Source organism: Cherax quadricarinatus, chromosome 9, assembly GCF_038502225.1.
Source record: "Cherax quadricarinatus isolate ZL_2023a chromosome 9, ASM3850222v1, whole genome shotgun sequence".
Taxonomy (NCBI): domain Eukaryota; kingdom Metazoa; phylum Arthropoda; class Malacostraca; order Decapoda; family Parastacidae; genus Cherax; species Cherax quadricarinatus.
The window spans coordinates 29,125,093-29,149,975 of NC_091300.1; positions in this window are offsets into that span (position 1 = coordinate 29,125,093).

The following is a 24,883-nucleotide window of genomic DNA, read 5'->3' on the forward strand; positions in this document are numbered from 1 at the left end:
CTACTACTACTACGCTATTATTACTAGTACTACAAGTACTATTACTACTACTAATACTGTTACGACTACTGCTACTACTACTACAACAACTACTACTACTATTACTACTACTACGACTACGATCACTACTACTACTACAACTACTACTACTGCAACAACAACTACTATTACTACTACTACTACTATTACTACTACGACTATTACTACTAGTACTATTACTGCTACTGACCACCTCAAATAATATTTCACCAAAGTTAATGGACTGATTACACCATCTTCATTTCACTACTACACTTGCTGCCTCTGTATTTGACTGAAGAAGCCTACTGTGTTGGCGAAACGTTTAAACAGTAAAGATACCCATCTGCTGCACATATATCTTAATCATCAAGCAACAGCCTCATCTATCAGAGCAGCAACCAGGAGGCCTTGTCTGGGACCAGGTGGTGGACGCTGTGGCCTCCAGTAGCGACTACAAGTAACCTTCGCCTCATTTTTCCTCAATCTCTAATTCTGACTTCCTGTTATCCTTGCTTCAGGTACCAAGAAATCTTCTGTCTACTCTTCCATGTTATTTTTATGACCTTATACTTGATTATCACATTTCTTTTCCTATTTTTTTTATGTGTGTGTGTGTGTGCGGAAGGTATGTATTATGTGATGGGGGAGCAGATGAGGGAGGGTTGAGGAAGGTTGGGAGGAGTGAGGGAGGTTGTGGAAGGGTGGGGGATGAGTGAGGGAGGGTGGGGTGAGTTAGGGAGTGTTGGGGAGAAGGGGTTGCGAGGGACGGGCGCTAACGAGCGGTAATGGTTGAGAGAGAAGTCTTGTTTACTCTTCCTATCACACCCACCATGTCGTAATGTACACTAATCGGCGCTTATATTGATACAGGCTGGGTAGCACCTCCCCTTGAGAAATTAGATTGCCATTCTGATTGCTTGGCAAATGAGAAGTGCACACGGAGTGAGTCGGGGGTGGACATAGGGCCTCAGGGGCCAGGTCATACGGCTTGTATTGCGTCGAAGCGCTGCGGAATGATGGGTCTTCCTGACTCTTATGGTTGTGGTGTGTACTCGGGGATATCACTGTCGTGAGTGTTGGTGGTGTGTGATCTGCCCCTCCCGGGCGAAGATAGGAAAACTTTATCCACGATTCTGACTTTTATCTCCTCGCTAACAGAAGGTCGAATTTGGAAAAACTTAACCCATGACTTTGACTTTCAGCTTCACGTGTGCAAAAGGTTGAAGATGGGCTAACTTAACTCACACTTTTGGCTTTTAACTTCTCGTCAAGAGAAGGTCAAAGATGTGAAAACTTAACCCAAAATTCTGACTTTTAATTTCTCGTTAGCAAAGGGCTTGTCTTGGGATACAAGCCCCTGCGAGCTGAAGGCCGGACTCTGAGTTTGCCAAAATGAATCTACGAATCCCACTATCATGAAGGCGAAATTCCAGAGGCTAGACACTGTATGAGAAGTCTTGTGGCCGTGCAAGATGAGGGTCTGTTTGAGCCAGGCCGTCCCGTGTGTCTGTCACCCTGAGGGCGCAGTAAACCTGCCATTAGCGACAACAACTAAATCGTCTAAATTTGTCAGTGCCTTAACAAGTGGGTCGGGGCGTCGACGCGTGCACGTCGGAGCCTCTTAGCGAGGATGTACGACTGTGTGTAGCGGTAATATGCTTGGTAAATATGATTATGTATCATAAACTCTCGGAGGGTTCTACAACAAGGAAACATAACATCATTATTGTTATTATATTCATGGGGAAGCACCGAACCCATAGTGGGTCATAAAGTGCCTGGAGAATGGTTCGATCCGAGGAGAGAGAAGGTAACTCCAATTCCTAGAGTCAAGAGCTCTTCACTAGCCTAAAGCCTCTCCCCGAAGTAAATGCAGCTGCAGCTGTACATCTAGTATAGAGCCCTTGCTTAGACAGGACGGATCCTACACAGAAGACAACAAAGAAATGAGTGAGATACTGATAGACACTCCAAATTATTTCTTTCATGAATGAGCCTCAAAACCCTGTCAATGAATGCAGAATTCTGATATAACCCTAACTCCACTAGACTTTGCGAAAGTCATTGACAACATGCACTCAGCCCCAGGCCCAGACTCGTGGAACTCTGTGTTCATTAAGAACTGCAAAAAGTGACCCCTTTCACAGGCCCTAAGTATGCTATGGAGGAGCAAAGACACAGTGAGATTCCAGTCACTAAAACAATGGATATAGCCCCAGTCCATAAAGGTGGCAGTGAAGCAATAGCTAAGAACTCTAGATCAATAGCTTTAACGTCCCATATAAAAAAACTCTGAAAGAATTCTAAGAAGCAGGATTGCAAACCACTTAGACTCTCAACAGTTGCACATTCCAGGGCAACTACTGGACCACTATGATATGGTCTTGGATGCACTGGAAAATAAACAGAATGCAGATGTAGTATACACAGATTTTGCAAAAGCTTTTGATAAGTGTGACCATGGTGTAAAAGCACACAAAAATGCGTGCTAAAGGCATAACTGGCAAAGTAGGCAGATGGATCTTCAACTTTCTAATAAATCGAACACAAAGAGTAGTGGTAAACAGAGTTAAATCGGAAGCTGCCATAGTGAAGAGCTCTGTTCCACAAGCCACAGTACTCGCACCTATGATGTTCAATGAAAACAAATTCCAACTACTCCGTTATGGAAAACTGGAGGAAATATTAACTAGAACTGAGTATACTACAAAATCTAATCACACAATAGAGAGGAAAAGTAATGTGAAGGACCTGGGAGTGGTAATGTCTGAGGATCTCACTTTCAAGGATCACAACAATGCCACTATCACATCTGCGAGGAAACTGATAGGATGGATAATGAGAACATTCAAGACAAGAGATGCCAAGCCAATGATGATCCTTTTTAAATCACTTGTTCTCTCTAGGCTGGAATGCTGCTGTATATTAACATATCCATTCAAGGCAGGTGAAACTGCAGATCTAGAGAGTGTACAGAGAACCTTTACTGCACGTATAAGTGCCATCAAACACCTTAACTACTGGGAACGTTTGGAAGTACTCGACTTGTACTCATTGAAGCGCAGGCGAGAGAGATACATGATAATCTACACCTGGAAGATGCTGGAGGGACTGGTCCCTAATCTGCACAAAAAAATCACTCCCTACAAAAGCGAAAGACTTGGCAGGCGATGCAACATACCCCCAGTAAAAAGTAGGCGCACCATTAATACACTAAGAGAAAGCACAATAAGTGTGTGGGGCCCTAGACTATTCAACAGCCTCCCACCATCCGTAAGGGGAATTACTAATAGACCCCTGGTTGTCTTCAAGAGGGAGCTGGGCAGATAGCTAAAGTCAGTGCTGGATCAGCCGGGTTGTGGTTCGTACGTTGGACTACGTACGGCCAGCAGTAACAGCCTGGTTGATCAGGCCCTGATCCACCGGGAGGCTTGGTCATGGACCGGGCCGCCGGGGCGTTGATCCCCAGAATACCCTCTAGGCTGGTAAACTCCAGGTAAGGGACTTCATACCTTAGGAGTCAACACTCTGTGAACAGAACATACTTGAGTGCGTCTCCGTCTTAGATTCTCGCAGCCTCCGTGCATCTCTTTCTCTCTCCCCTGCTGTTCCTCAGTCCTGCACTTAGCTGAGGGAGGATTGAGCCTCCTCCATTCCTTGCACTTAATAGCCCTCACGGATTTAGTATTGCATACACAAACACACACACACACACACACACACACACAAAGGAGAGGCGGGGCGGGCCAGGAGCTGAGTCTCGACCCCTGCAACCACAATTAGGTGAGTACACACACACACACACACACACACACACACACACACACACACACACACACACACACACACACACACACACACACACACACACACACATACACACACATACACGCACACATACGGGCGTGCGCGCATGTCCACACAAAGTGATAGCCTAAGTCGGAAACTTCACCATCTTAGGGGTCTGGGTCGTTCTCAGACTCTAAGGAGGAGACAAAGACTTCCCAGAAAGCTGGTCCTCTGTCTCTGGTTGGGATGGTGCACTTGATTCTCCTAAAGAAGTCGTTTGATAGCGACTAAAACGCGTCTGGTTCCCAGATATAAAGTGGCCCTTTCTTTCAAGGAAAGAATGATCACTTCCCAGAAGACCTCCCATTTTCCATTTGTTTTGAGCCTTTGGATGATTGACATTTCGCAGGTTCAGTCAGTGACTAAAGGCCAAGCCATAGTAGTAGACTGGGTCGACTCTATTAATAGTATCCCCTCTGAGGAAGAGAGCTCCTTAGTCCTTCTTTAGCTAGATTAATTATCTCGTGCAATGGAATTGTCGGGGCATTGAGGACCATATTGAAATCATTTGTGTTCTCTTTTGAGATTGTTTCCTGACAGTTTTATGTCTGCAAGAGACTGAACATAGAACCTGTATTCCAGGTTCACAAAGTTTATAATGATTAACGACCATAACATATGGATGGTACTATACCACTAATACAGTACCATCCATTCCTTTCCCTCTGTACCATTGGTACAGAACGATAGGAAGATTATGGAAGGATTATTCCAGGTTTGTTTTTTATGCCTCTTCACCCCCTCCTGGCGCAGTTGCATAAGGGATGTGGGTATCTCGGTCTGTGCAACTGTCCCTCACAGTGAGATTCGACTATACAGCTCTCTGTAGGCTGAGGCGATCGGAGTGAGGTTGCAAGAGGACCTGATGGTGTGCTACTTGTATCTCTTCAGATTGGGTTTTCGACTTCTCTTACTGACCTAATCTGTGAGCTACCCTAGCCATTCCTCCTCCTGGGTGATTCTTATGCCCACCACCCTATGTGGTTGGCAGCTTTGTACCACACAGGAGGGGGGTGTACATATGGAGTCCTTGCTGATTCTTTTGGATTATAGCATCCTGAATGATGAATATCTGACCTAATGAAGTATGCATACGAACCTCAAGAGTAAACCTGAGGTTTCCTCTAGTACAGGATATCTGCACTTCAGATATTTTTTTCTCCCAGACCTACATGGTAGTGATCATTTCCCTATCCTCCTGCAGTCAGCGGGATCCTCCCATTCTGCCCTTTTCTGTGAAGGCTGCGAACTGACGAGTCCATGAGGCATTAGCAGGGATTTTTTGTGACCTTGATTTTTCATGATGTGTTGTCCTGTAGGCAGAAGAGGTATACCTGGAGTATGCCTGGAGAGGGTTTCGGGGGTCAACGCCCCCGAGGCCCAGTTTGAGAGCAGGCCTCGTGGCCTCGTGGCTAGTCCCTTCTGAAACAAAGACTGTGGAAAAACACTGCTGGATTATGCATACGGCTATCATCTCCTCAAGAACCACTTTCACTGGTTAAAATGCTGATGTGCTAGCGGGTGTTGGCCATCAAAACGAAGGCATTCAAAAATGCTCCTCACCCTGTGTTCTTGGACTGCTATGTGGAGTGGGTTAACTCTAACACTCCTGGACAGCTATGGAATAAGATCAGAAAGATGTCTAGGAAATAATTCCTGGGATGGTGGACGAACCTCTTGAGGTGGCCAGCAATTTTGCTGAGAGTTTCTTCTCTCTCTCTCTCTCACACACACACAGAAGCGGCCAATGAAGAGGTGGGGCCAGGAGCTGTGACTCGACCCCTGCAACCACAACCACGGGTCCAGCTAGCTAGCTGGTCCAGTGGCTAACGCGACGGTCTGAAGTTTTGTGGCTCTGATCGCGGGTTCTAACTCCACCCGTGGTATGGTTTGTTAGCAATCGTGTCATTACGATTTCGTGAGTTATCTAGGTGAGTACACATACATGCACGCACGCGCTTACGCCTTTTTCCTTTAATTTTCAGAGTTTACATATTTGTTTGGAATGTTTCTGTTGTGTTTGTTTACCATCCTTTTCTCCATTCCACTCCCATCCTTCCTATCCCTTATCCATGCCTCCCATCCTTCGTCTTTATCTCACTCATTTTTGCCCATTAATTCCTCATCCTTCACCCGTCTTTCACCCATCTCTCAACCATCCTATACTCATCTCTTGCCCATTTCACACCCATCTTTCACCCATCTTTCGCCCATCCTTCACCCATCTCTTACCCCTTCCTTCGCTCTCCCGCTACCGCGAATAAAATCCACGACGTGAAGTATCGATTATGTTAATGCCTCTCCAGCTCTAAGACGCCGCTCAGCATCTCCGTAAACAGAGCGAAACATTCTGGGCCCCATTTTATCCTCCTCCCACGAAATCTCAAGCCGTGGGTACGTCAGTTATGCCAGAGATTTCTTCAATAACGGCACACAAGTTTCAGTCCTGGGCGACAGCGATTATTATATATTTTTTATAACTCCGCGTCTTGTTTTATAAGAAAAATGTGGTTCCCCATGCTCATTTTGTTCCATCACGGACGCTTAGGCATACATAGGATAGGCAGCTTACCAAATTGCCCAGTTCCTTCCCAAATTGCATTCCAAACGGGGGTAGTAAAAATGCCAATAAAGTCACTTATCTCTCGCTCCGCCTCTCTTCTGGGGATGCCGGCTAGTTGTTTTAAGAGTTTCGCTTAATTTACTGTTTAGTTATTGCTTGCAAGTTATGCAAAATATATAATTACTCTTAATATTTACTGGTAACAGTGATCATGTTATGGATATATACATTAATAGAGATAATGTTCGTTTGTATTAAAGCAGAAGATGGATTGCTAGTGTTGTATGGGGTTGAGGCACCGGGGCCGCCCCTTGCCTCAGAACACCAATCTCACCCCTCCCTCCACAGCTGCTCTGAACCAATCCTAAACAATCAAACAGTTGACAACTACATGTGAGGTGATGATAAAATAATGCTTTTGTTAGGTGAGTGTTGTTCAAGTAGTTATACTCGCACTGATAGCCTTGTAACTGGTTAGTTTTAGTTCGGAAAGTCAATGTATTAACAGAAGTAAGTGGGACAACCAGGAGTGGACTCCAGCCAGGCAGTGGCTAACTGGCACTCGGCACAGAGGGTGTGAGAGAAGCAAGACAGATGATGCTGGAGATCAGTCGACAAATTGGGCGGTGTTCGTGTGACGGCTGCAGCCTCCTCACCGCGATCAGTGCACCTCGCACGCCTCATTGCTGTCTTGAACCCAACCATCGGTGACTGTTACATATGATTGCTAATGCCTCACCTGCCTGTTAATGGGGGACTTGTGAATAATTATTGCGATCACTAACAAGGCCTCAGCTTCCGTAAGCATCCTTCGGGTTTACTCCAAAACTTGACCGCTCTCAACATGACGATGGACCTTATGTCAAGCGAGGCGCCTCTGAAGATGCTGTCTATGGGCGCCGGCGGCCTTGGAAAGGAGACAGCGTCCTTGCTAGAGGAACGGACTCCTCCCACGCCCGAGGGGCTGTGGAGGGCATTCTTACAAGGTTCCCACCATCATAACCACCACCACCAGCCACCGCCCACACCACAACGAATGGATACGCTAGGTAGGTAGCCACTGCCGCCGCCGCTGCCTCACGCAGACTGATAGTAGTACAGGACAGTCCGAAATATCTGGTTTCACTTTCCAATTTGTGTGAATTCAGATTATCTTCAATCTATTTGTACCTTTCCGTTTAGCCTTTCCAGCGCACATTTTGCACAGTTTACTTCGCTCACTCGTCCTCTAGCTACACGTGTCACGATCCACTCATCTTCTCACGTATATTAATTACATCTGTACTCGTCCCAGCGCTATGGGTGAGATACTCGTTGCTAAATAAGCCAGGTGAAGCACCGCTAGGTCTGGCTAGTCACTGGATGGATGATCTATGGAGGGGGGGGGGGTGAAGGTACAACCTCTATATAGCAGGGGCTTACTGTTTCCATCGGTTTATGCTAGGCAGGTCGCATGGCTTCCTGACTCCTAGTTCATAATATTTTCTTCAATATTTTTGACATCAAAGGTGGGAAGGAATTTAAGCTCACTCCTTTTTGGGTTATTCTCATTTCCCATGCGCTGTATAACCCCCTACGCTTTAATGGAACAACATGAGTATAAATAGTATACCAGTAATAATAATAATAATAATAATAATAATAATAATAATAATAATAATAATAATAATAATAATAATAATTATTGGAGTCTGACGTCGTGGACTTGCCCTGGTGGTGGTGCTGGTGGTGGTGGTGGTGATGGTGGTGATAATTCACTCGTCAGGAAACCAAGTGCTTCCTGAAGCGGGTTTTAGTCCAATGATGAGCCGCTAACTGGAGCTTCTGGTCAGGTGATTGAGGTCTTCCTCTGGCTTTCCAGTCAACACCCATAAAAAAAAAAATGTCTATTTTCGTATACAAATTTTTCATGTTAGTTTGATTATCCAAAGAACGAACTTTGTGAGTGATATTAGTAATTATATAAATTAAATACATTTAAGAAGTAATTACAGATAATAAAAAAACTATTTTCCTTAATCACAAAAGATATAAACACCAAGAGTTGATTATCTCTGTATATGTTATGTTGTGAGTTTAAGGGGAACGTCAGTTCCCCTTAAACTAACAATATATTATTTTTCCCCTATAATCTACCTTGTCCATAATTACTATTGCATTTGCTTATCTGCTTTTGTAAGGTGAAGTCCAGGATCTTTACTTAATTCATGGTATAACTTAACAAATCTTTAATGATAATTGTGCTCCAGACGTCTGAGCTTTGCTTAGACCTCTGCAAAGATTTGTTAAGTTATACCATGAATTAAGGTAAGATCCTACACTTCACCTTACGGGAGCAGACAAGCAAATGCGATAGTAATTATGGACAAGGTAGATTATAGGGGAAAAATAAACATATTAGGAAACAGAGAAACTCACGCGCGTCTTAATCCTTATATTGTAGGGAGTCAAATTATCCTTGTAGAGGTGACCTGCAGCCACAGTGACGCTCTCTCAGGTCACCCTTGCACACCACTGTTCGTAATTGTTCAAGATTTACGAAATCCTGATAACACGATTGCAAACAAATCACGGAACGGGTGGGGTTTAAACCCATGGAAAGTGAGTCTTAAAACTCACAGGCCAGTGTGTTAGCGCACTGGCCTATGCCTTAACGCACTGGGTTCAAAACCCTGCCGTTCAGTGATTTGTAAACGTCCAACATTCAACGCTTCTTATTCATTCCTGAACCAGCTCGGTGCCAGACGTATCGATGGGTATTTTTTCCGAATTTATTTGAAATTAAATATAGGTTTATATAACGTAACCTCAATTAACATTCGATAAAGAAAACACAATTTATAGAAAAAAAATACATGAAACGTCGAAAAAAATGACGTTATAAAATAAGAAGAGAATGCCATCGTGCAGTCGATAGTCTTTAAACTAAACACCCTTGAGGGCCTTGATGCTGGTGAAGAGCCTTTTGATCCAAGGAACTGGAGCTGCCCCTCTCATTCCTTAGATCACAAATATATTCCATCCCCACCAGCGCTGTATGACCCTTACAGGTTTAGCGCTTCCCATGGCTATATTAATATATAACTTCCAATGATATACACGCAGATGCACCACAATACACACACAGATGTCCATATCTTTGTATATACATGGCGAGGTATGTGTGGATGTGTTTATACACATGGAGAGGTGTGTGTATATCAGTGTATGTGCGCTGAGAGTTGATTTTAAGCTGTTTGAGGTATAGATCACTGTTTAGTAAAGAATCAAAATGTCATTGAGATACGCAGCCTTGATAACCCTCGTGGTGCAGATAGTCTTCAAACCTAATAAACCAGCCAACCATCGGGAAAATAAAATAAATTATTTTGGTAATAAATATATCTCTGATTTTAGTTAATTAATATTTCTTAAATTATTATTTTATATTATTATTATTATTGTTATTATTATTATTATTATTATTATTGTTATTACCATTAACAATATCACGACTTCTATAACAAATTGTAGTAATTAATAATAAATAAAGGTTAATAAAAATAGATATAATTTTTTATTAGTCATAATAACAGCATTACTGGACAGTTGAGAAAATCAGATAAAAAGGTGAGTTATTACAAAATTGTTGGGTATCCTGCAGTGTGACCCAGAGAAGGAAACACTTCCACCATCCTTCATTCATTAGCCGTCCAGCCACAAGTGTGCGGGCAATAAGGTTCAAACGACCCTCTGAATCATAACTTCTCCCAACCCTCCCTCAGCATGTAGGCACTGAACTTAAAAACCTCCAGGACTCGAGTCCAGCTAACCTGCCTCTCTGAAACCCTTCATAGATGTTACCTTACACTCCAACAGCAGGTATATATATATATATATATATATATATATATATATATATATATATATATATATATATATATATATATATATATATATATATGTATATATATATGGACAGGGGTTGTAAACTGACCTCGAGGTGTAATCTCGTCCTAATATGACTTTCTGTTGATATTTTATTTTTACAGTTCCTTGATAATGTGAGAAATCACGAAAGTGCTTGAAATTTCACTATATTATCACAGTGGTTGTTCTGCATGATACGATTTGTGTAGTTTGTTGAGCCTACATAATACGACCTCCTGCCACGTCTTCTCTGTCCCATATCATCTAATATCTCCTCCATACCCCTTATATTGCTGCTGCTTCCCATGCAACATTATCACTGCCTTTATATTACTAAACACACCCCTCATATTACCACCACGTCCCTTATATTACTAACACGCCACCTATATTAGTACCACGCCTCCCATATTACTACCATGCCATCTATATTAGTGCCACGCAACCTATATTACCACTACGTTACCTATATCACTGCCCCGCCCATTATATCACTGCCCCGCCCATTATATCACTGCCACGCTTTCTTACGTCACTGCCACGCTCTCTTACGTCACTACCACGCTCCCTTACGTCACTGCCACGCTCCCATATATCACTGCCAGGCCCCTTATGTTACTGCCACGCCCGCCTCTCTGTCACTGCCACGCTCCTTTTATATCACTTCAACGCCTCTTATATCACTGCCACGCCCCTTATGTTACTGCCACGCCCGCCTCTCAGTCACTGCCACGCCCCATATGTCACTGCCATCTAAACCCAGTTTAATATTCTTAAAAAAATTAAAGCTTTTAAACCTGGAAGAATTTTACAGTCCGAAAATTCTTATATATATATATATATATATATAGTATGGGGTCCACCTCTGGTGTAAATTGTGGGACCCATAGCCTCGGAGAAGTGGATAAAAAGGCTTCAAGGAAGAATATATATATATATATATATATATATATATATATATATATATATATATATATATATATATATATCAGCCTTACTAGAGATTTGAACAATGCAAGGAATTCGCAAGAGCAGGCGAAATATACACAAACACTGATCTCTGGCTGAAGGAGACTCGAACCTACGAACCTTGGAACAAGGTACGCAGTGCTTTACCAATCTACCCACACTGGACCAATACCTTGGAGTCCAGCTTGTGCTAGACTTTGATCCAAGGCAGCCAGCTTTCAGGGAGAAGGCTTACAGCTCTTCATCTCATCCCCTGCATGCATCAGCCTTACTAGAGAATTTAACAATGCAAGGAATTCGCAAGAGCTGGCTGCCTTGGATCAAAGTCTAGCACAAGCTGGACTCCAAGGTATTGGTCCAGTGTGGGTAGATTGGTAAAGCACTGCGTACCTTGTTCCAAGGTTCGTAGGTTCGAGTCTCCTTCAGCCAGAGATCAGTGTTTGTGTATATTTCGCCTGCTCTTGCGAATTCCTTGCATTGTTCAAATCTCTAGTAAGGCTGATATATATATATATATATATATATATATATATATATATATATATATATATACATATATATATATATATATATATATATATATAATACAAGCGAATTCAGTAGAACTTCCTTAAAGACAACATAACCTCCTTGAATAAGAACATAAATTCCTTCAAAGGACCATAACCTCCTTAAAAGAACCTTGACCTTCTTAAACACAACATAACCACATGACCTTAAACACAACATGACCTCTTTAAACACACACATACACCCTCCTGAAATACCACATAGATGGTATATATATATATATATATATATATATATATATATATATATATATATATATATATATATATATATATATATATATATATATATATATATATATATATATATATATATATATATACATGCATGCCATCCAAAACTTCGGTCTTTAAACTCCCCGTAAACGCTTCATTAAAACCACCGTGATGACCTCATATGAAGGGAATCTAATGTCTTGTCTCTCTGCTCACGCCCACAGAGCGGCCGGTGACGCCAGAGTCGCCCGTGGCCAGCCTGGGCCAGCCCACGGGCGTGGGCGGCCGGGCCTCGCCCACTCACATCACTGCCGTCTGCGACACCCTCGGTAAGTGTGAGACTTGGCCCGCTCAATCACTCTTCATCCATGGCATCGGAGCTGCTCTCTCTCTCCTCCTTCCTCGGTTCAGACATGACTCCCAGACGTTCCCCGGGTGTAATGTTCTGTCATCTCTGCGGGTTCAGCCCTTGTATAATAACAATAATAATAATGATAATAATAATAATAATAATAATAATAAGAGGAAGAACAAGAAGAAATTAGTAATAATAATAATAATAATAATAATAATAATAATAATAATAATAATAATAATAATAATAATAATAATAATAATAATAATAATAATAATAATTATTATTATTATTATTATTATTATTATTATTATTATTATTATTATAATAATAATAATAATAATAATAATAATAATAATAATAATAATAATAATAATAATAATAATAATAATAATAAGAGGAAGAAGAAGAAGAAATTAGTAATAATAATAATAATTATAATAATAATAATTAATAATAATAATAATAATTATAATAACTGGAGTTATCAATAACAATAATCATTATAAAACAGTATCAATAATAACCATAATAACGCAATTTTAGAATATAATAGTAATCAAAATTATAATACAATAGGAGAGAAAATAATAATGTAATTAAAATGATGGTAATGTAATAATGTGATAAAAATGATAAACGATAATTAGTGCTCGTGAAGCATTAATACATTCGTGGAGGAAACGTTAAACCCGTAGGGGTCGCACGCACACCTCCAGGGCCAGTGGGAGGCAAGCAAGTTAGTCACAGGGAGGGACGGGTTCACTTCCTTGGATAAAGAGCCCATCACCTGCATCAAGACTGGTTCTTGACTGGGAATTCGCGAAGGAGACACTCAAGAGTGAGAGCAGAGTGACAGCATGATAGACGCCAGAGTGACAGCATGATAGACGCCAGAGTGACAGCATGATAGACGCCAGAGTGACAGCATGATAGACGCCAGAGTGACAGCATGATAGACGCCAGAGTGACAGCATGATAGACGCCAGAGTGACAGCATGATAGACGCCAGAGTGACAGCATGATAGACGCCAGAGTGACAGCATGATAGACGCCAGAGTGACAGCATGATAGACGCCAGAGTGACAGCATGATAGACGCCAGAGTGACAGCATGATAGACGCTAGAGTGACAGCATGATAGACGCCAGAGTGACACCATGATAGACACTAGAGTGACAGCATGATAGACACCAGAGTGACAGCATGATAGACACTAGAGTGGCAGCATGATAAACACCAGAGTGACAGCATGATAGACACTAGAGTGACAGCATGATAGACACCAGAGTGACAGCATGATAGACGCTAGAGTGACAGCATGATAAACACCAGAGTGACAGCATGATAGACGCCAGAGTGACAGCATGATAGACGCCAGAGTGACAGCATGATAGACGCCAGAGTGACAGCATGATAGACGCCAGAGTGACAGCATGATAGACGCCAGAGTGACAGCATGATAGACGCCAGAGTGACAGCATGATAGACGCTAGAGTGACAGCATGATAGACGCCAGAGTGACACCATGATAGACACTAGAGTGACAGCATGATAGACACCAGAGTGACAGCATGATAGACACTAGAGTGGCAGCATGATAAACACCAGAGTGACAGCATGATAGACACTAGAGTGACAGCATGATAGACACCAGAGTGACAGCATGATAGACGCTAGAGTGACAGCATGATAAACACCAGAGTGACAGCATGATAGACGCCAGAGTGACAGCATGATAGACGCCAGAGTGACAGCATGATAGACGCCAGAGTGACAGCATGATAGACACTAGAGTGACAGCATGATAGACACTAGAGTGACAGCATGATAGACACCAGAGTGACAGCATGATAGACGCCACAGTGACAGCATGATAGACGCAAGAGTGACAGCATGATAGACGCCAGAGTGACAGCATGATAGACACTAGAGTGACAATATGATAGACACCAGAGTGACAGCATAATAGACATTAGAGTGACAGCATGATAGACACCAGAGTGACAGCATGATAGACGCCAGAGTGACAGCATGATAGACGCTAGAGTGACAGCATGATAGACACCAGAGTGACAGCATGATAGACGCCAGAGTAACAGCATGATAGACACTAGAGTGACAGCATGATAGACGCTAGAGTGACAGCATGATAGACACCAGAGTGACAGCATGATAGACTCCAGAGTGACAGCATGATAGACGCCAGAGTGACAGCATGATCGACGCCAGAGTAACAGCATGATAGACGCCAGAGTGACAGCATGATAGACACCAGAGTGACAGCATGATAGACGCCAGAGTGACAGCATGATAGACACCAGAGTGACAGCATGATACACACCAGAGTGACAGCATGATAGACGCCAGAGTGACGGCATGATAGACGACAGAGTGACAGCATGATAGACGCCAGAGTGACAGCATGATAGACGTCAGAGTGACGGCATGATAGACACCAGAGTGACAGCATGATAGACGTCAGAGTGACGGCAGGATAGACACTAGAGTGACAGCATGATAGACGCTAGAGTAACAGCATGATAGACACCACAGTGACAGCATGATAGACGCCAGAGTGACAGCATGATAGACGTCAGAGTGACAGCATGATAGACACTAGAGTGACAGCATGATAGACACCAGAGTGACAGCATGATAGACGTCAGAGTGCCAGCATGATAGACGCCAGAGTGACAGCATGATAGACGCCAGAGTGACAACATGATAGACACCAGAGTGACAGCATGATAGACGCCGGAGTGACAGCATGATAGACGCCAGAGTGACAGCATGATAGACGCCAGAGTGACAGCATGATAGACGTCAGAGTGACAGCATGATAGACGTCAGAGTGACGGCAGGATAGACACTAGAGTGACAGCATGATAGACGCCAGAGTGACAGCATGATAGACGCCAGAGTGACAGCATGATAGACACCAGAGTGACAGCATGATAGACGCCAGAGTGACAGCATGATAGACGACAGAGTGAAAGCATGATAGACACCAGAGTGACAGCATGATAGACGTCAGAGTGACAGCATGATAGACGCCAGAGTGACAGCATGATAGACGCCAGAGTGACAACATGATAGACACCAGAGTGACAGCATGATAGACGCCGGAGTGACATCATGATAGACGCCAGAGTGACAGAATGATAGACGCCAGAGTGACAGCATGATAGACGTCAGAGTGACAGCATGATAGACGCTAGAATGACAGCATGATAGACGCTAGAGCGACAGCATGATAGACACCAGAGTGACAGCATGATAGACGCCAGAGTGACAGCATGATAGACGCCAGAGTGACAGCATGATAGACGCCAGAGTGACAGCATGATAGACACCAGAGTGACAGCATGATAAACTCCAGAGTGACAGCCTGATAGACGCCGCCAGAGTGACGACATGATAGACGCCAGAGTGACAGCATGATAGACGCAAGAGTGACGGCAGGATAGACGTCAGAGTGACAGCATGATAGACACCAGAGTGACAGCATGATAGACGTCAGAGTGACGGCATGATAGACACCAGTGACAGCATGATAGACGTTAGAGTGACGGCAGGATAGACACTAGAGTGACAGCATGATAGACGCTAGAGTGATAGCATGATAGGCGCCAGAGTGACAGCATGATAGACGCCAGAGTGACAGCATGATAGACGCCAGAGTGACAGCATGATAGACGTCAGAGTGACAGCATGATAGACATTAGAGTGACAGCATGATAGACACCAGAGTGACAGCATGATAGACGTCAGAGTGACAGTATGATAGACGTCAGAGTGACAGCATGATAGACGTCAGAGTGACAGCATGATAGACGACAGAGTGACAGCATGATAGACACCAGAGTGACAGCATGATAGACGTCAGAGTGACAGCATGATAGACGCCAGAGTGACAGCATGATGGACGCCAGAGTGACAACATGATAGACACCAGAGTGACAGCATGATAGACGCCGGAATGACAGCATGATAGACGCCAGAGTGACAGCATGATAGACGCCAGAGTGACAGCATGATAGACGTCAGAGTGACAGCATGATAGACGCTAGAGTGACAGCATGATAGACGCTAGAGTGACAGCACGATAGACACCAGATGACAGCATGATAGACGCCAGAGTAACAGCATGATAGACGCCAGAGTGACAGCATGATAGACGCCAGAGTGACAGCATGATAGACACCAGAGTGACAGCATGATAAACACCAGAGTGACATTCTGATTGACGCTGCCAGAGTGACGACATGATAGACGCCAGAGTGACAGCATGATAGACGCAAGAGTGACGACAGGATAGACGTCAGAGTGACAGCATGATAAACACCAGAGTGACAGCATGATAGACGTCAGAGTGACGGCATGATAGACGCCAAAGTGACAGCATGATAGACGTCAGAGTGACGGCAGGATAGACACTAGAGTGACAGCATGATAGACGCTAGAGTAACAGCATGATAGACGCCAGAGTGACAGCATGATAGACGCCAGTGACAGCATCATAGACGCCAGAGTGACAGCATGATAGACGCTGAGTGACAGCATGATAGACGCCAGAGTGACAGCATGATAGACGCCAGAGTGACAGCATGATAGACACCAGAGTGACAGTATGATAGACGTCAGAGTGGCGGCATGATAGACACAAGAGTGACCGGCAGGAGAGACGTCAGAGTGACAGCATGATAGACACCCGAGTGACAGCATGATAGACGTCAGAGTGGCGACATGATAGACACAAGAGTGACAGCATGATAGACGTCAGAGTGACGGCATGATAGACACTAGAGTAACAGCATGATAGACGTCAGAGTGACAGCATGATAGACACCAGAGTGACAGCATGATAGGCGCCAGAGTGACAGCATGATAGACATCAGAGTGACGGCATGATAGACACCAGAGTGACAGCATGATAGGCATCAGAGTGACGGCATGATAGGCACTAGAGTCACAGCATGATAGACGTCAGAGTGACGGCATGATAGACACTAGAGTCACAGCATGATAGACGTCAGAGTGACAGCATGATAGACGCCAGAGTGACAGCATGATAGTCGCCAGAGTGACAGCATGATAGACACCAGAGTGACAGCATGATAGACGCCAGAGTGACAGAATGATAGACGCTAGAATGACAGCATGAAAGACGCCAGAGTGACAGCATGATACACGTCAGAGTGACAGCATGATAGACACCAGAGTGACAGCATAATAGATGTCAGAGTGACGGCATGATAGACACCAGAGTGACAGCATGACAGACGTCAGAGTGACGGCGTGATAGACACTAGAGTGAGAGTATGATAGACGTCAGAGTGACGGCATGATAGACACCAGAGTGACAGCATGATAGACGCCAGACTGACGGCATGATAGACGCTAGAGTGACAGCATGATGGACGCCAGAATGACAGCATGATAGATGTCAGAGTGACAGCATGATAGACACAAGAGTGACAGCATGATAGACGCCAGAGTGGCAGCATGTTAGACACCAGAGTGACAGCATGATAGACGCCAGAGTTACAGCATGATAGACGCTAGAATGACAGCATGAAAGACGCCAGAGTGACAGCATGATAGACGCCAGAGTGACAGCATGATAGACACCAGAGTGACAGCATGATAGACGTCAGAGTGACAGCATGATAGACACCAATGTGACAGCATGATAGACGTCAGAGTGACGGCATGATAGACACCAGAGTGACAGCATGATAGACGTCAGAGTGACGGCATGATAGACACTAGAGTGAGAGTGTGATAGACGTCAGAGTGACGGCATGATAGACACCAGTGTGACAGCATGATAGACGCCAGACTGACGGCATGATAGACGCCAGAGTGACAGCATGATGGACGCCAGAGTGACAGCATGATAGATGTCAGAGTGACAGCATGATAGACACAAGAGTGACAGCATGATAGACGCCAGAGTGGCAGCATGTTAGACACCAGAGTGACAGCATGATAGACGCCAGAGTTACAGCATGATAGACGCCAGAGTGACAGTATGATAGACGCCAGAGTGACAGCATGTTAGACACCAGAGTGACAGCATCATAGACACCACAGTGACAGCATGATAGACGCCAGAGTGAGAGCATGATAGACGCCAGAGTGACAGCATGATAGACACCAGAGTGACAGCATGATAGACGCCAGAGTGACTGCATGATAGACGCCAGAGTGACAGCATGATAGACGTCAGAGTGACAGCATGATAGACACCAGAGTGACAGCATGATAGACACCAGAGTGACAGAATGATAGACGTCAGAGTGACAGCATGGTAGACACCAGAGTGACAGCATGATAGACGCCAGAGTGACAGCATGATAGACGTCAGAGTGCCAGCATGATAGACACCAGAGTGACAGCATGATAGACGCCAGAGTGACAGCATGATTGACGCCAGTGGCATCATGTTAGACACCAGAGTGACAGCATGATAGACACCAGAGTGACAGCATAATAGACACCAGAGTGACAGCATGATAGACGCCAGAGTGACTGCATGATAGACGCCAGAGTGACGGCATGATAGACGTCAGAGTGACAGCATGATAGACACCAGAGTGACAGAATGATAGACACCAGAGTGACAGCATGATAGACGTCAGAGTGACAGCATGATAGACACCAGAGTGACAGCATGATAGACACCAGAGTGACAGCATGATAGACACCAGAGTGACAGCATGATAGACGCCAGAGTGACTGCATGATAGACGCCAGAGTGACAGCATGATAGATAACAGAGTGACAGCATGATAGACGCCAGAGTGACAGCATGATAGACGCCAGAATAACAGCATGATAGACACCAGAGTGACAGCATGATAGACGCCGGAGTGACAGCATGATAGTCGCCAGAGTGACAGCATGATGGACACCAGAGTGACAGCATGATAGACGCCAGAGTGACAGCATGATAGACGCCAGAGTGACGGCATGACAGACGCCAGAGTGACGGCATGATAGACGCCAGAGTGACGGCATGATAGACGCCAGAGTGACAGCATGATAGACGCCAGAGTGACGGCATGATAGACGCCAGAGTTCCGGCATGATATACGCCAGAGTGACGGCATGATAGACGCCAGAGTGACGGCATGATAGATGCCAGAGTGACAGCATGATAGACGCCAGAGTGACAGCATGATAGACGCCAGAGTGACAGCATGATAGACGCTAGAGTGACGGCATGATAGACGCCAGAGTGCCTGCATGATATACGCCAGAGTGTCGGCATGATAGACGCCAGAGTGACGGCATGATAGATGCCAGAGTGACAGCATGATAGACGCCAGAGTGACGGCATGATAGACGCCAGAGTGACGGTATGATAGACGCCAGATTGACAGCATGATAGACGCTAGAGTGACAGCATGATAGACGCCAGAGTGAGAGCATGATAGACGTCAGAGTGAGAGCATGATAGATACCAGAGTGACAGCATGATAGACACCAGAGTGACAGCATGATAGACGCCAGAGTGACAGCATGATAGACGCCAGAGTGACAGCATGATAGACGCCAGAGTGACAGCATGATAGACGCCAGAGTGACAGCATCATAGACGCCAGAGTGACAGCATGTTAGACAACAGAGTGACAGCATGTTAGACACCAGAGTGGCAGCATGATAGACGCCAGAGTGACAGCATGATAGACGCCAGAGTGACAGCATGATAGACTCCAGAGTGGCGGAATAATAGATGCCATAGTGACAGTATGATAGATGCCAGAGTGACAGCATGATAAACGTCAGAGTGATAACATGATAGACATCAGAGTGTGAGCATGATAAATGCCATGATAGATAGCATGATAGGCAGCACACTGATAGTATGATGGCATGATAGACACCACAGGGGCAGCATGATGACATGATAAACACCAGAGTGACAGCATGATGACATGATAGAAACCACAGTGACAGCATGATGACATGACAGACACCACAGTGACAGCATGATGACATGACAGACACCACAGTGACAGCATGATGACATGATAGACACCACAATGACTGCATGATGATATGATAGACACCACAGTGACAGCATGATGACATGATAGACACCACAGTGACAGCATGATGACATGATAGACACCACAGTGACAGCATGATGACATGATAGACACCACAGTGACAGCATGATGACATGACAGTCACCACAGTGACAGCATGATGACATGATAGACACCACAATGACTGCATAATGATATGATAGACACCACAGTGACAGCATGATGACATGATAGACACCACAGTGACAGCATGATGACATGATAGACACCACAGTGACAGCATGATGACATGATAGACACCACAGTGACAGCATGATGACATGATAGACACCACAGTGACAGCATGATGACATGATAGACACCACAGTGACAGCATGATGACATGATAGACACCACAGTGACAGCATGATGACATGATAGACACCACAGTGACAGCATGATGACATGACAGACACCACAGTGACAGCATGATGACATGATAGATACCACAATGACAGCATGATGACATGACAGAAACCACAGTGACAGCATGATGACATGATAGACACCACAATGACAGCATGATGACATGATAGACACCACAATAACAGCATGATGACATGATAGACACCACAATAACAGCATGATGACATGACAGACATCAGAGTGACAGCATGATGACATGACAGACAACACAGTGACAGTATGATGACATGATAGACACCACAGTGACAGCATGATGACATGACAGACAACACAATGAGAGCATGATGACATGACAGACAACACAGTGACAGCATGATGACATGATAGATACCACAATGACAGCGTGATGACATGACAGACACCACAGTGACAGCATGATGACATGACAGACAAGACAGTGACAGCATGATGACATGATAGATACCACAATGACAGCATGATGACATGACAGACACCACAGTGACAGCATAATGACATGATAGATACCACAATGACAGCATGATGACATGACAGACAGCACTGTGACAGCATGATGACATGACAGACATCACACAGTGGCAGCTTGATGACATGATAGACACCACAATGACAGCATGATGACATGATAGACACCTCAGTGACAGCATGATGACATGACAGACAACACAGTGACAGCATGATGGCATGATAGATACCACAATGACAGCATGATGACATGACAGACACCACAGTGACAGCATGATGACATGACAGACACCACAGTGACAGCATGATGACATGACAGACACCACAGTGACAGCATGATGACATGACAGACACCACAGTGACAGCATGATGACATGACAGACACCACAATGACAGCATGATGACATGACAGACACCACAGTGACAGCATGATGACATGACAGACACCACAGTGACAGCATGATGGCATGATAGATACCACAATGACAGCATGATGACATGACAGACAACACAGTGACAGCATGATGACATGATGGACACCACAGTGACAGCATGATGACATGATAGACTCCACACTGACAGCATGATGACATGATAGACACCACAGTGACAGCATGATGACATGATAGACACCACAGTGACAGCAAGATGACATGATAGACACCACAGTGACAGCATGATGACATGATAGCATGATGACATGATAGACACCACAGTGACAGCATGATGACATGATGACACCACAGTGACAGCATGATGACATGATAAACACCACAGTGACAGCATGATGACATGATAGACACCACAATACAGCAACATGACACCACAATAACAGCATGATGACATGATAGACACCACAGTGACAGCATGATGACATGATAGACACCACAGTGACAGCATGATGACATGATAGACACCACAGTGACAGCATGATGACATGATAGACACCACAATAACAGCATGATGACATGATAGACACCACAGTGACAGCATGATGACATGATAGACACCACAGTGACAGCATGATGACATGATAGACACCACAGTGACAGCATGATGACATGATAGACACCACAGTGACAGCATGATGACATGATAGACACCACAGTGACACAGCATGATGACATGATAGACATCACACAGTGGCAGCTTGATGACATGATAGACACACAATGACAGCATGATGACATGATAGACACCACAGTGACAGCATGATGACATGATAGACACCACAGTGACAGCATGATGACATGATAGACACCACAGTGACAGCATGATGACATGATAGACACCACAGTGACAGCATGATGACATGATAGACACCACAGTGACAGCATGATGACATGATAGACACCACAGTGACAGCATGATGACATGATAGACACCACAGTGACAGCATGATGACATGATAGACACCACAGTGACAGCATGATGACATGATAGACACCACAGTGACAGCATGATGACATGATAGACACCACAGTTACAGCATGATGACATGATAGACACCACAGTGACAGCATGATGACATGATAGACACCACAGTGACAGCATGATGACATGATAGACACCACAGTGACAGCATGATGACATGATAGACACCACAGTGACAGCATGATGACATGACAGACACCACAGTGACAGCATGATGACATGATAGATACCACAATGACAGCATGATGACATGACAGACAACACAGTGACAGCATGATGACATGATGGACACCACAGTGACAGCATGATGACATGATAGACACCACAGTGACAGCATGATGACATGACAGACACCACAGTGACAGCATGATGACATGATAGACACCACAGTGACAGCATGATGACATGATAGACACCACAATAACAGCATGATGACATGATAGACACCACAGTGACAGCATGATGACATGATAGACACCACAGTGACAGCATGATGACATGATAGACACCACAATGACAGCATGATGACATGATAGACACCACAGTGACAGCATGATGACATGATAGACACCACAATAACAGCATGATGACATGATAGACACCACAATAACAGCATGATGACATGATAGACACCACAGTGACAGCATGATGACATGATAGACACCACAATAACAGCATGATGACATGATAGACACCACAATAACAGCATGATGACATGATAGACACCACAATAACAGCATGATGGATTTTACTGAGAAATATTGTCATGATCTCAGTTTTCGTCAAAATTATTATTATCAGGTTGATTATCTTGAACTATGAGTATTATTATTATTATTATTATTATTATTATTATTATTATTATTATTATTATTATTATTTATTATTATTATTATTATTATTATTATTATTATTATTATTATTATTATTATTATTATTTATTATTATTATTATTATTATTATTATTATTATTATTATTATTATTATTATTATTATTATTACGTTAATTATTTTTGGTAACGAGCGTTATCAGGTTGAAAATTCTTGGTAATTAATATTATATGGCTGAATTTTTAGTAATAAATATTATCTGGTTAATTAATTTCCTGATAATGAATATTTTTCCTTCTGGTTATGTTAGGTAATGAATATTCTTAGGTTGATTATTCTTGGCAATAAATAATACTTAATAGTGTCCTAATTAAGACTATCTACATTCTTGTTCGTGGTGTTGCAGCGATAGTATCATTATCGGGCCTCAGACTAGTTTATGTCGTGGTGTGTTATATGTCTGGTAGTAATGAATTTTGTCGGAAAGTATTGTCTTGAGACAGTTTATATGATTATTTTGGTTATGTATGCTATGAGATGTTAAATACAAATGTCGTACTGGCGGGGATAGTGAAGGAGAGAGATGTTGCATAACCAACTCTCACTGTGGCAACATTTCCCACTGTGTTGAGCTTAACACGCAAACTTCGTCGCAATTTTCTCCTGTACATCAGCAGACAACGAAGGATTGCCAGAGGAAGTCATCACTTTAACCATCAGTAAAAAAAAATAGAGGTCTTTGTTTTCTGAAGCTTGTCCTCAGGATTCCAGATTATCACCGTTATATATGTGAAGCGTTAAATCCTACAGACAGTTATATTATATATATATATATATATATATATATATATATATATATATATATATTTATATTATATATATATATATATATATATATATATATATATATATATATATATATATATATATATATATATATAATATAGGGAGGTACCACCTCTAGAACTGTCCTGGGGACCCTCATCCTCAGAGAAAAGAATAAACTTGCTTCAGGGAAAACTCAAGGTTCTCCCTGAAGCTGTTTGAGAATTTTCTCCTACCACCCCCTATATTTAATATATATATTATTTAAAGACAAAATACACTGACAAAACATTCACAAAGATACAATTGGAAGTAAAACAACATAGGTAACTCAGAGCTACATCTCGAATATTTCGTCCAGCTCCCCTGCGGTG